The sequence below is a fragment of the Pleurodeles waltl genome, chromosome 3_1 (assembly GCF_031143425.1).
Source record: "Pleurodeles waltl isolate 20211129_DDA chromosome 3_1, aPleWal1.hap1.20221129, whole genome shotgun sequence".
NCBI classification, from domain to species: Eukaryota; Metazoa; Chordata; class Amphibia; order Caudata; family Salamandridae; genus Pleurodeles; species Pleurodeles waltl.
This window is the reverse complement of record NC_090440.1, coordinates 1560419698-1560430045: the sequence shown is the minus strand read 5'-3', so window position 1 is coordinate 1560430045 and position 10348 is coordinate 1560419698. Positions and strand designations below refer to the sequence as shown.

General features: G+C 42.7%; 1 long non-coding RNA gene across 1 annotated transcript; it reads right to left on the bottom strand.

Moving 5' to 3' along the window:
- Window positions 1–1193: 1193 nt before the first annotated feature.
- Window positions 1194–9616, bottom strand: LOC138283383 (uncharacterized). Its single transcript, XR_011201229.1, has 2 exons — window positions 9525–9616; window positions 1194–3161 (listed from the first exon to the last, which is right to left on the bottom strand). It is a non-coding gene; the product is annotated as an uncharacterized lncRNA (long non-coding RNA).
- Between the last annotated feature and the right edge of the window lie 732 nt (window positions 9617–10348).

The following is a 10348-nucleotide window of genomic DNA, read 5'->3' as shown; positions in this document are numbered from 1 at the left end:
AATGCTAAAAAGTCACGCTTGGAATTAAATATTTCACTTTGCAGTGTTTCTGCAACATTGTGTTCTATAGGAATGCAGCTTTCTGTCCTTGGAGCCCAATTTCCTTCTTATCATTAGTGGCCACCTATAATGAGCTAATTGAATTGCTGTGATGTGGACTATAACATCTTGGGTCATGCCTCAACAAATTTACCAGTAGTTATATTTCAATTTGGATCGATACATCGTAAACTACACACACAAGCAGCTGCCTCAAGTAATGAAGCTGGTCCTGATGTAGGTGATCAAAAAGGCCATGTTATTGTCAATTGTCTAAAAAGAGTAGAAATAAGTTGAAATCTGTACTTGATCATAAAATTATAATTAAAGTTTATGTTTTGAATGTGGGCTTTAGTTAGTGGTAACCTTTATCATATGCTGCCTGGTGAACTACACCTAGCCCCTTAAATTCAATGTCAGACTTGGCTGGCAACAAATGTAAACTGACCAGCAATATTTTTATACACATTTCTGACTCCTGAAGGCTGTTTTTTTTTGTTATTATGAAATCTTTGCACTAAATAGGCTGGTAACATTCATGAACACGCATTGGAGAAGATGAGCATATAGATCACAGCTCTGAAGATGGGACCCGTCTGTTTGTAGTCCTGATGAGGCAACACGTTTTTGGCAAGTCCAAAGTAATAGTTGCAACAATTATTTCTAAAAATCAATCTCCTTCTGCTTAGAAATCATGTGGTCAAAACAGATATTGCTCCTACTGTTACCATGGCTAATTTAAATATTTAGGACAATTCAAAGGCACTGTGTGGAGATATTTTCACCATTGCATGCAAGATCTTTGTGGTGAATTTAACACAATGTTTCTCTCTTGCGACCAACAGGTAATATATCAGAGAAATCACTCACATGATTTGCACAAATTCAGGGCCGTCTTTAGTGCTGGTGGCACCAATGTAACAGTCATTTTTGGTGCTCCATGACCTCCTCCTCAGATTCCCTTGCTACCAGTGTGCAAAAGTGTCCCTCATCTCTCCATAGCTCCTCTCTCACATACATTTAATTTGTTTTAAAGCACAGGTAAAGGCTGGCTTTACCAACATGAATGTAAATCAACCCAAACAAACCCTTTTTAGCAACATTAGAAATAGATAGTGAATGGCTGGTGAAAAAAACATAACGTCCTAACCTATTTTATGCAGTTTTGATGCACAGCTTTAATGATGCTTTGTAACACTCACTGTTCATATATTAGGGTTGTATCTTGTGAACTGCGATAACCCAAGAATCTCTGTGACAAAAGCAGTAATCCACTCAGCTATCCACTTAAAATACAGATCTGTGATCTGCAAGGTATGCATTCTTTTCAGCACAGAAATTAGCCCTCTGCTCTACTTTATGGCGAGTCAATAAAATGAAAATTATTTGTATACAGCGTACTACTGCCTGACTGCGTCTAGGTGCTTCGTGCTGTAGAAGGAAAAAAATGAAAAGAAAATGTGAAAATTATTGGAGGAGTCCTGACAAGGGCAGAAGGAAAAAAACTAATGGTTGAAAAAACAAGTTTTCAAGGCTTTCCTAAAAGAACAAAGACCTGTACATTTCTTTAGCTAAAGAGGAAGCAAGTTAAATTTTTTAGGCATTTGGCTGTACTGTGAATGAAGCTCCTGCCTTCCCAGTGAGCTCTTTTAGCTTAGAGAACCTTCCCATTAAGGGTTGAGGAGAACCACAAGATCATTTCTGGGCAGTACCAAATGAATTTCTATTTCAAATATTCTGGGTCAAAGCCACTGAGCTTCAAAAGTGATGGAAACTTCATTAAAGTCTTTAAAGTCAATGCCCTTGTGCAAAGGTAGCCAGTGGATCTAAGCAAAGGCTTGGGAACCAGAATGATACTTTGGGATCCACAGTAGCATACGTGTGACGGAATTCTGTAGGACTTGCAATTTGTTTATAAGTCTCTGCTGTGGATTAATATATTGTGCATTGCAATAATCGAGTTTCGAAAGCACAAGTGTGTTAACCACCAGTTTTGGCATGTCTCATGTAATAAAAGAACAGATCTTCCTCATAATTTTAAGAAGGAAAATAGCTGAGGAGGTCACCGCTTTGATATTTTTGTCAAATGACAATTTGTCATCAAAGATGACGCCCGGAATTTTAGCTGTGGAAACTGTTGTAGGTAAGGCTCCAGGCGCTTGAGGCCACCAAGTAGTGGACCAGAAGATATGCTTTTGCCCAGCAGGAGCACCTTGGTTTTGCCGGAGTTAAGTTGTAAGCAATTGATGGACATCTAGTTGCTGATTTCCAGCATACAGCTATAGAATCTGCTTGCAGTGTCTTCAGGGTAAGCCACTGATCAGATTATCTGAGTGTCGTCTGCATAACTGACAACTGAGAATCCTAGCTTTTTAATTAGGGTGGCAATGGAGTAACAAAGAATGAGAAGCGTAGGCCTCAAAGAAGAGCCCTACGGGACCCCACATGGTAGTGAGAAGGTGCTTGAGGAAAAATTATCAAAAGCCACAAATTGTTATCTCTCAGAGAGAAAGGATTTTAGAATGGCCAGAACAGAATCCCTGATAGAATCAATATAAAATGGTTGACCGTAACAAAACTGCCACTATCAATCAATCAATCAGTGCCTTTATATAGCATGGCTAATCACCCGTTAGGGTCTCAAGGTGCTAGGGAATGGCAGTTTCAGTTCAGTTGAAGTGCCAGGTCTTGAGGTTCTTCTTGAATTGAGACAGTGAGTGTGATTGCCTGAGATGTTGTGGAAGAGCATTCCGGGTCTGCGCAGCGAGTTAAGAGATGGATCTTCCTCCGATTGAGTTCTTACAGATCATTGGGGTGGTGGCCAGGGCCAGTTCAGCGGAGCAGAGCTGTCTGGTGGGCCTGTTGAAGGACAGGTAGTGGTTGAGGTGTCCAGGTCCGATATTGTGGAGGGCCTTGTAGGCATGCATGAGGAGCTTGAAGGTTATTACTTTGTTATTCGGAAGACAGTGAAGTTCTCTCAGGTGAGTGGTGATGTGGCTGCAGGGGGGGACGTCCCGGATGAGTCTGGCTTAGGCGTTCTGGATTCTCTGCAATTTCTTTTGGAGTTTTTGGATGGTGCCCTCATGGAAACACATCAGTGCAAACTGCCGGGCAAGGCCCAACTAGAAGGGAAAATAATTATATACGGTCAATAAATATAACATGGTTGACCATTACAAAACTGCCACTGTACAAAACTCCATCTCTCTCTCTCTCTAGAAGAACCATTAATCACAAAAGTTATCAACATTTTTATTGCTGCCTGGTGGCTGGACGCACAAGGAACTCTGTAGCAGGTGTTTTAAAATCGTAGGTTATTGCTTATTTCCTTTTAATTTCTATGTGTTGTCAATTCAAGATCTTAATGGTGACTTGATGAGCAGACAAGAGGAGTAAACTTGTTGACATTCACAATGCCTTATCTAGTTGTAGGTCACATGTGGTCATAGTGGAAACCAAATTTAAAATGACCTCAAAGCATGGTAAAGAATCTTATAATTTATAAGTAAGTAGGACAAAACTCTGCTGGAGATCCTTCAGGCAGATACAGCCCATTTGATCCAATTGGTTGTCTTGGACTACTGCTAGCACATCATGTCTAGTGACTTGCATGCTATGAAACAGCTTTTTATAGGCAAGTAATAGAGAGTCTGCAAAAATCTGAAACATTACATGACATGCTCGTTCCAAGAGTCCTTTTATTAGACAAATGTGAAGAGGGTTTTTTGCTGGTATGTAATGCTCAAATATCATCACTCTCAAGCAATAAAGGTAATAACCAATAAAATGTGAACAATTCTACAAATGTACACAAATATAAAATATTCCAGGAAATAAGCATTCAGGCTTGGTTCACAACAATGACAATATTAGTCACTTAGATAAGAATAAATCAGAACCTGTTTTTGGCTAAAATGTTATGTTTACTCCGAATTAGCAGCAATAGATATTACTGGGCATCTTTAACAAAAGGTACTCCATGTCATTGGCCTCAATTTGTGTCCCTTACTATTTTTTGCATACTGCTACTGTAGCGCCATTTTATCTGATTGGCTTGGGTCAACGCTTGACTACTGATGCACAATCTTTTTTGGAGCAGTTTAAAAAGTTTTCTTTTTTTCACTTTTTGTTGTTACAGTTGCTTGTTGAGGCTATATAAACCCTTATGATGTAATTCGGCATCACAAATGTATTTGTAGCAGCCTCATAAGTACTTGGAAAATATTTGCAGTTCTAAGGTTTCAGAACGTTCCCAATCCTTCTACAATTAGTTGTTGGAACAATGCCAGTCCAGCCATCTCTTGATTGCACTGGCTCCTTATTGAAAGTTGTATGATGTTTTTTGTCCTAGTAATGATTCATAAATCTACCTATCTAGTAGACCTGGGACACCAGAGCCCCAGACACTATGGGGGTCATTACAACCCTGGCGGATGGCGTAAATCCGGCGGTAAGACCGCCAACAGGCTGGCGGTCTTACCTTGGTATATTATGATCATGGGGGTTACCGCCATGGTCATCCGCCGGTTTTCCGTTCCGCCCGCCAGGGAGGAGACGACCGCCGGGCTGGAGACCTGGGTCTCCGGCCCGGCGGCCGTCAGTATACCGCTGGCGGTATTTGGACCAGGCTTACCGCCGTGGATTTCCAGCGGTTTCAACCGCCATGAAATCCATGGCGGTAAGCACTATCAGTGCCAGGGAATTCCTTCCCTGGCACTGATAGGGGTCTCCCCCACCCCGACCCCGACTCCCTCCCCTACACCCCCCACCACCCCTGCCACCCCCCAAAGGTGGCAGGGCCCCCCTCCCCACCCCGACCCCCAACATCACATTACTCACACACACCCAAAACGCATGCAGGCACCACCAACACACAAACACACTGACATACATGCCTACATCCACACACACAGTCATACACGCACACCCACATTCAAACATACACGCACACATCCATACAGACATACCCACAGACATACACGCACTCATTCCCATACACACAACAATCCCGCAAGCATACACACAATCACACCCCCCCTTTACATACACACATGCACACCCCCATGCACACACACAACACCCAACACCCCCCCACCCCCCTCCCCTAACGGACGATCGACTTACCTGGTCTGTCGATCCTCCGAGAGGGGACGGGAGCCATGGGGGCAGCTCCACCGACACCACACCGCCAACAGAACACCGTCGAGCCGAATCACAGCAAGTGATTCGGTGGGTGGTGTTCTGTTGACATGGCGGTGGAGGTGGAGCAACCTCCACTTCCCCGCCGCCCGTCACTATGGCTGTTGGCGGCTCTCCGTCAGAATAACGACGGAGAGTAGTCAACAGTCATAATACGCCGAGCGGCAAACCGCCTGCACGGCGGTCCCTCGGCGGTCTTGCAAAAGGACCGCCGATGTCGTAATGACCCCCTATGGGCTCCTGTACTCTCCAGTTGCGTAACAAAATTTGAGGGACCCCCCTGCAAATTACAAGGAGGGACCGTCCGCTGGACTTATTCAGGAGCTCTCATGCCTGGGTACTGTGCTGAGGAAGCCCCCTGGAGCTCAGCCCTCACAATGCAGGGGGTGAAGGGGCCGTTGTTAAGCCACTGTCACAGTCTCTGATATGGCAAGCTAGATATTAGCTTTTGTGTTGCTCCTCCTTTTGTGTTGATGTGAATAATTTGCACAATCAAGTTCAGGAAGAAATTAAACCCTTTGTATTCAGGTCCATCATTCTTACAATCAATGAGGCTGTAAGAAATTGTCGAAGTTTCTGGATACTCCAGAGTTTATTGTGGCTTATAAATTCACTAACATGTATTTTGGCCTTAAATTATACCCACTTACATTTGGAAACACAGACTTGCCATTCGGGCTCAAAGAGGTCAATATGAGATGGCCTATAAGTATTCAACTTTGTGTATATTGTGCATGTTCATAGGCGTTACGACTGAATGCAACAGAGTTTCTTTATGAATCTAACTGATTAGTGTCCACAGTAATTGCACACCTCTCAGAACTTCTAAGAGGATTGGATAGTTCTAATAGAGAGCACCAAGAAAGAAGGGTAGGGAACCAAGGCTCTAAACCTGTGCTATTCTGACTCTGTGGCTTTTTGAATTTGCTGGGAAGGTGATGCAGCGTGATTTTTCCCATTTTATTTTAAGACACAGTATATCTTACAGGACAGGCCATATTCTTCTATTACACACCCAACACGCATGCAGGCACCACCAACACACACACACACCGACATACATGCCTACATCCACACACACAGTCATACACGCACACCCACATTCAAACATACACGCACACATCCATACAGACATACCCACAGACATACACGCACTCATTCCCATACACACAACAACCCCGCAAGCATACACACACTCACACCCCCCCTTTACATACACACACGCACACCCCCATGCACGCACACAACACCTAACGCCTCCCACCCCCCTCCCCTAACGGACGATCGACTTACCTGGTCTGTCGATCCTCCGAGAGGGGATGGGAGCCATGGGGGCAGCTCCACCGACACCACACCGCCAACAGAACACCGCCGAGCCGAATCACAGGACGTGATTCGGTGGGTGGTGTTCTGTTGACGTGGCGGTGGAGGTGGAGCAACCTCCACTTCTCCGCTGCTCGTCACTATGGCTGTTGGCGGCTCTCCGTCAGAATAACGACGGAGAGTAGTCAACAGTCATAATACGCCGAGTGGCAAACCGCCTGCATGGCGGTCCCTCAGCGGTCTTGCAAAAGGACCGCTGAGGTCGTAATGACCCCCTATGTGCTCCTGTACTCTCCAGTTGCGTAACAAAATTTGAGGGACCCCCCTGCAAATTACAAGGAGGGACCGTCCGCTGGACTTATTCAGGAGCTCTCATGCCTGGGTACTGTGCTGAGGAAGCCCCCTGGAGCTCAGCCCTCACAATGCAGGGGGTGAAGGGGCCGTTGTTAAGCCACTGTCACAGTCTCTGATATGGCAAGCTAGATATTAGCTTTTGTGTTGCTCCTCCTTTTGTGTTGATGTATTCACATCAACACAAAAGGAGGAGCAACACAAAAGCACAATCAAATTTGCAAATCAAATTTGCACAATCAAGTTCAGGAAGAAATTAAACCCTTTGTATTCAGGTCCATCATTCTTACAATCAATGAGGCTGTAAGAAATTGTCAAAGTTTCTGGATACTCCAGAGTTTATTGTGGCTTATAAATTCACTAACATGTATTTTGGCCTTAAATTATACCCACTTACATTGGGAAACACAGACTTGCCATTCGGGCTCAAAGAGGTCAATATGAGATGGCCTATAAGTATTCAACTTTGTGTATATTGTGCATGTTCATAGGCGTTACGACTGAATGCAACAGAGTTTCTTTATGAATCTAACTGATTAGTGTCCACAGTAATTGCACACCTCCCAGAACTTCTAAGAGGATTGGATAGTTCTAATAGAGAGCACCAAGAAAGAAGGGTAGGGAACCAAGGCTCTAAACCTGTGCTATTCTGACTCTGTGGCTTTTTGAATTTGCTGGGAAGGTGATGCAGCGTGATTTTTCCCATTTTATTTTAAGACACAGTGGGGGTTATTCTAACTTTGGAGGAGGTGTTAATCCGTCCCAAAAGTGACGGAAAAGTGACGGATTTACCACCAGCCGTATTACGAGTCCATTATATCCTATGGAACTCGTAATACGGCTGGTGGTATATCCGTCACTTTACCGTCACTTTTGGGATGGATTAACACTCCTCCAAAGTTAGAATAACCCCCAGTATATCTTACAGGACAGGCCATATTCTTCTATTGTTCTGGGTAATGCATGGTCTCTCATTAACACAGCTGTAATGCAACGTATCTTATGCACAATTCTTCTGGAGGGAATCCCAAAATCTCAAGCAACATGGGTATATTGATATTCGTGGGTAATACATCTCAGATTTGGAGTTAGTGCATACAATGGCAGAGAAAACACATCAGGGCATAGATTGAGAGAGGGATTGTTGAAGTAAGCCTCAGCAAGGCCTACTAGTGCAAGGGGTTCACCCTTAGCTGCACAAAGTCCTCAGACCATATAGGAAGAAGTTGGCACAGAAACTGAAATAAAAGACAACGTTTATTAAACCTCATGAGGTGGTACTACAGTTCAAACAGCACCCTTCGGTAATGTTTGAAGTAGCACACTGAACTAAGAGAGCATGCTCCTTTTATACCCACGCAGGGGCTAAAAGAAGGTGGTACAATTATAGAAGCAAGACTTACATACATGTAAGGTCATATGGAAATGCACAGTCGACAGTTAGGAGGGGCTAACAGTTTCAAGGACTAGTTGACACAGTACTGTCTGTTACTGATTACTAACAGCTGCAGATCTTACTGGGTATGTGCGAAAGTGGGAGATGCTAAATATAACTTGTCACTAGACAGATTTTCAAGAGTAGTTAACAGAAAGGTAGGACAGAGCACATGGCGAGCACATGGCAGAGAAAATGGCTGCCATGAATCCAAAATGGATTCCGCCAAATGTTCACAATAGTTGCTAAATACAAGATGTCTTCTGCTAATGCTTAATCTAATTGCTATTAAATTACAACAGGATCACAGATGTAATTTGAGATGTCATTCTTGATGTCATTTGAGATGTCATCTGTGATGTCATAAGTGATGTCATAGGACATGCCATGAGTGATGTCATATATGAGATCATCAGCAGTGCATGACAGAGGCACAAATTATAGTTAGTGCTGCTAGCTATAACTGGTAAATTTCTGTGCTTTTTTTAGTTCAAAACCTTAACTTTGTCACTGAGAAATTTACCTATCTCTAATGTTACTTTAACCTCTGTTCTTTTCAGTGAAAATATATATATATATATATATATATATATATATATATACATGTATATGTGTGTGTGTGTTTGTATATATATATATATATATATACATATATGTATATATATGTATATATATATATATGTATATATATATATATATATATATATATATATATATATATATATATATATATATATATATATCAAAATATAAGATACACTGTTCCAAATAGAAAGGGAGAGAGGATACTCAATCAATCCTTCATTCAAACACCATGGAGGTATAGATCTACAGCTCATACCAATGTATAATAAAAACTCATATTGTCATTAAAGGTATAGTTTCTGTCTCTACAAAGAAATACATGGGTGCTCTAATATAGAAATTCACCAATGATAATAGTAATGTAGTCGAGGGACCAGAGTTTGATAGGTTAGAGTATTGAAAAAGGCCTAAACCTTTACAAACGTTGGTGGCTTATATTAAGGAGATACAGAGCAGTCGGGGAAGGCACCAGTGTGCCAGGATTCATCCACAGTGAGGCAAAACAGGGAGATCAAAAAAACGAGTGCGTCGAGCCCCGGTCCGTAAGTAATAGACGCGGGTCATTCTGAGCACAAAAAAAGGAATAACTTACTTTCAAACGCTGCCGTCACCGTCAGTAAACCTACCCGGGTCCGTGTTCCCTGAATGGTGAAGGGAACTCCGGACACGCCAGTTATATTCAATGCGACCCGGAAATGGAGTATTTCGGGGACTCGCTGGTGCAGATCCAAACAAGTAAAAAGTGAAGAAGGACTCTCCTATTGAAGGCCCGGGAGAGTAAAAAAATAGGGAAAACAAAGAAAGGACTCGATAACAATGAGGAGTCCACAGTGGCTTAGTGAAGGACTCAACCACCGACCCAAACTTGTATGAAGTAAGCATATAATGACTGGGCGGACTACCCATATGCCATTAAGGTACAAAAAGAAGAAGGGGAACAAAAGGTAGAGCCAATGATGTAAATTATACAAAAAACGATGTAAATTGTACAAACAAACAAGGAGAAAATTATGAATGTAGAACCATACAATGGGGTTAATTAGCCAGACTGATCCAAGGGATATCATCATTTAATCCATTAATGTGAGTTCGCAATTTGAACACCCACCGTTGCTCTAGTTCAAACAAAGAGTTGTTGATGTTGTGTGGGCTAGTTTGTAAAACAACCCACCACATGTCATCTGGGCTATGTCCAACCTCAAGAAAGTGAAAACTCAGTTTAGTAGTAGCACGGCCACATCTAATAATGCTGCGATGTTCATTGATTCGCAGCTTCGTTTGAAGGCAAAGAGAGGTTTTGGAATCTGTTTACCTCCACTACATAAGATTGACCACCTCTTATTCCTTTTGGATGTGTGAGGTTTCTTGCTCCTAAAATTTAGGACCCCCGCTGTAGTATCCTCTCTCCCTTTCTAT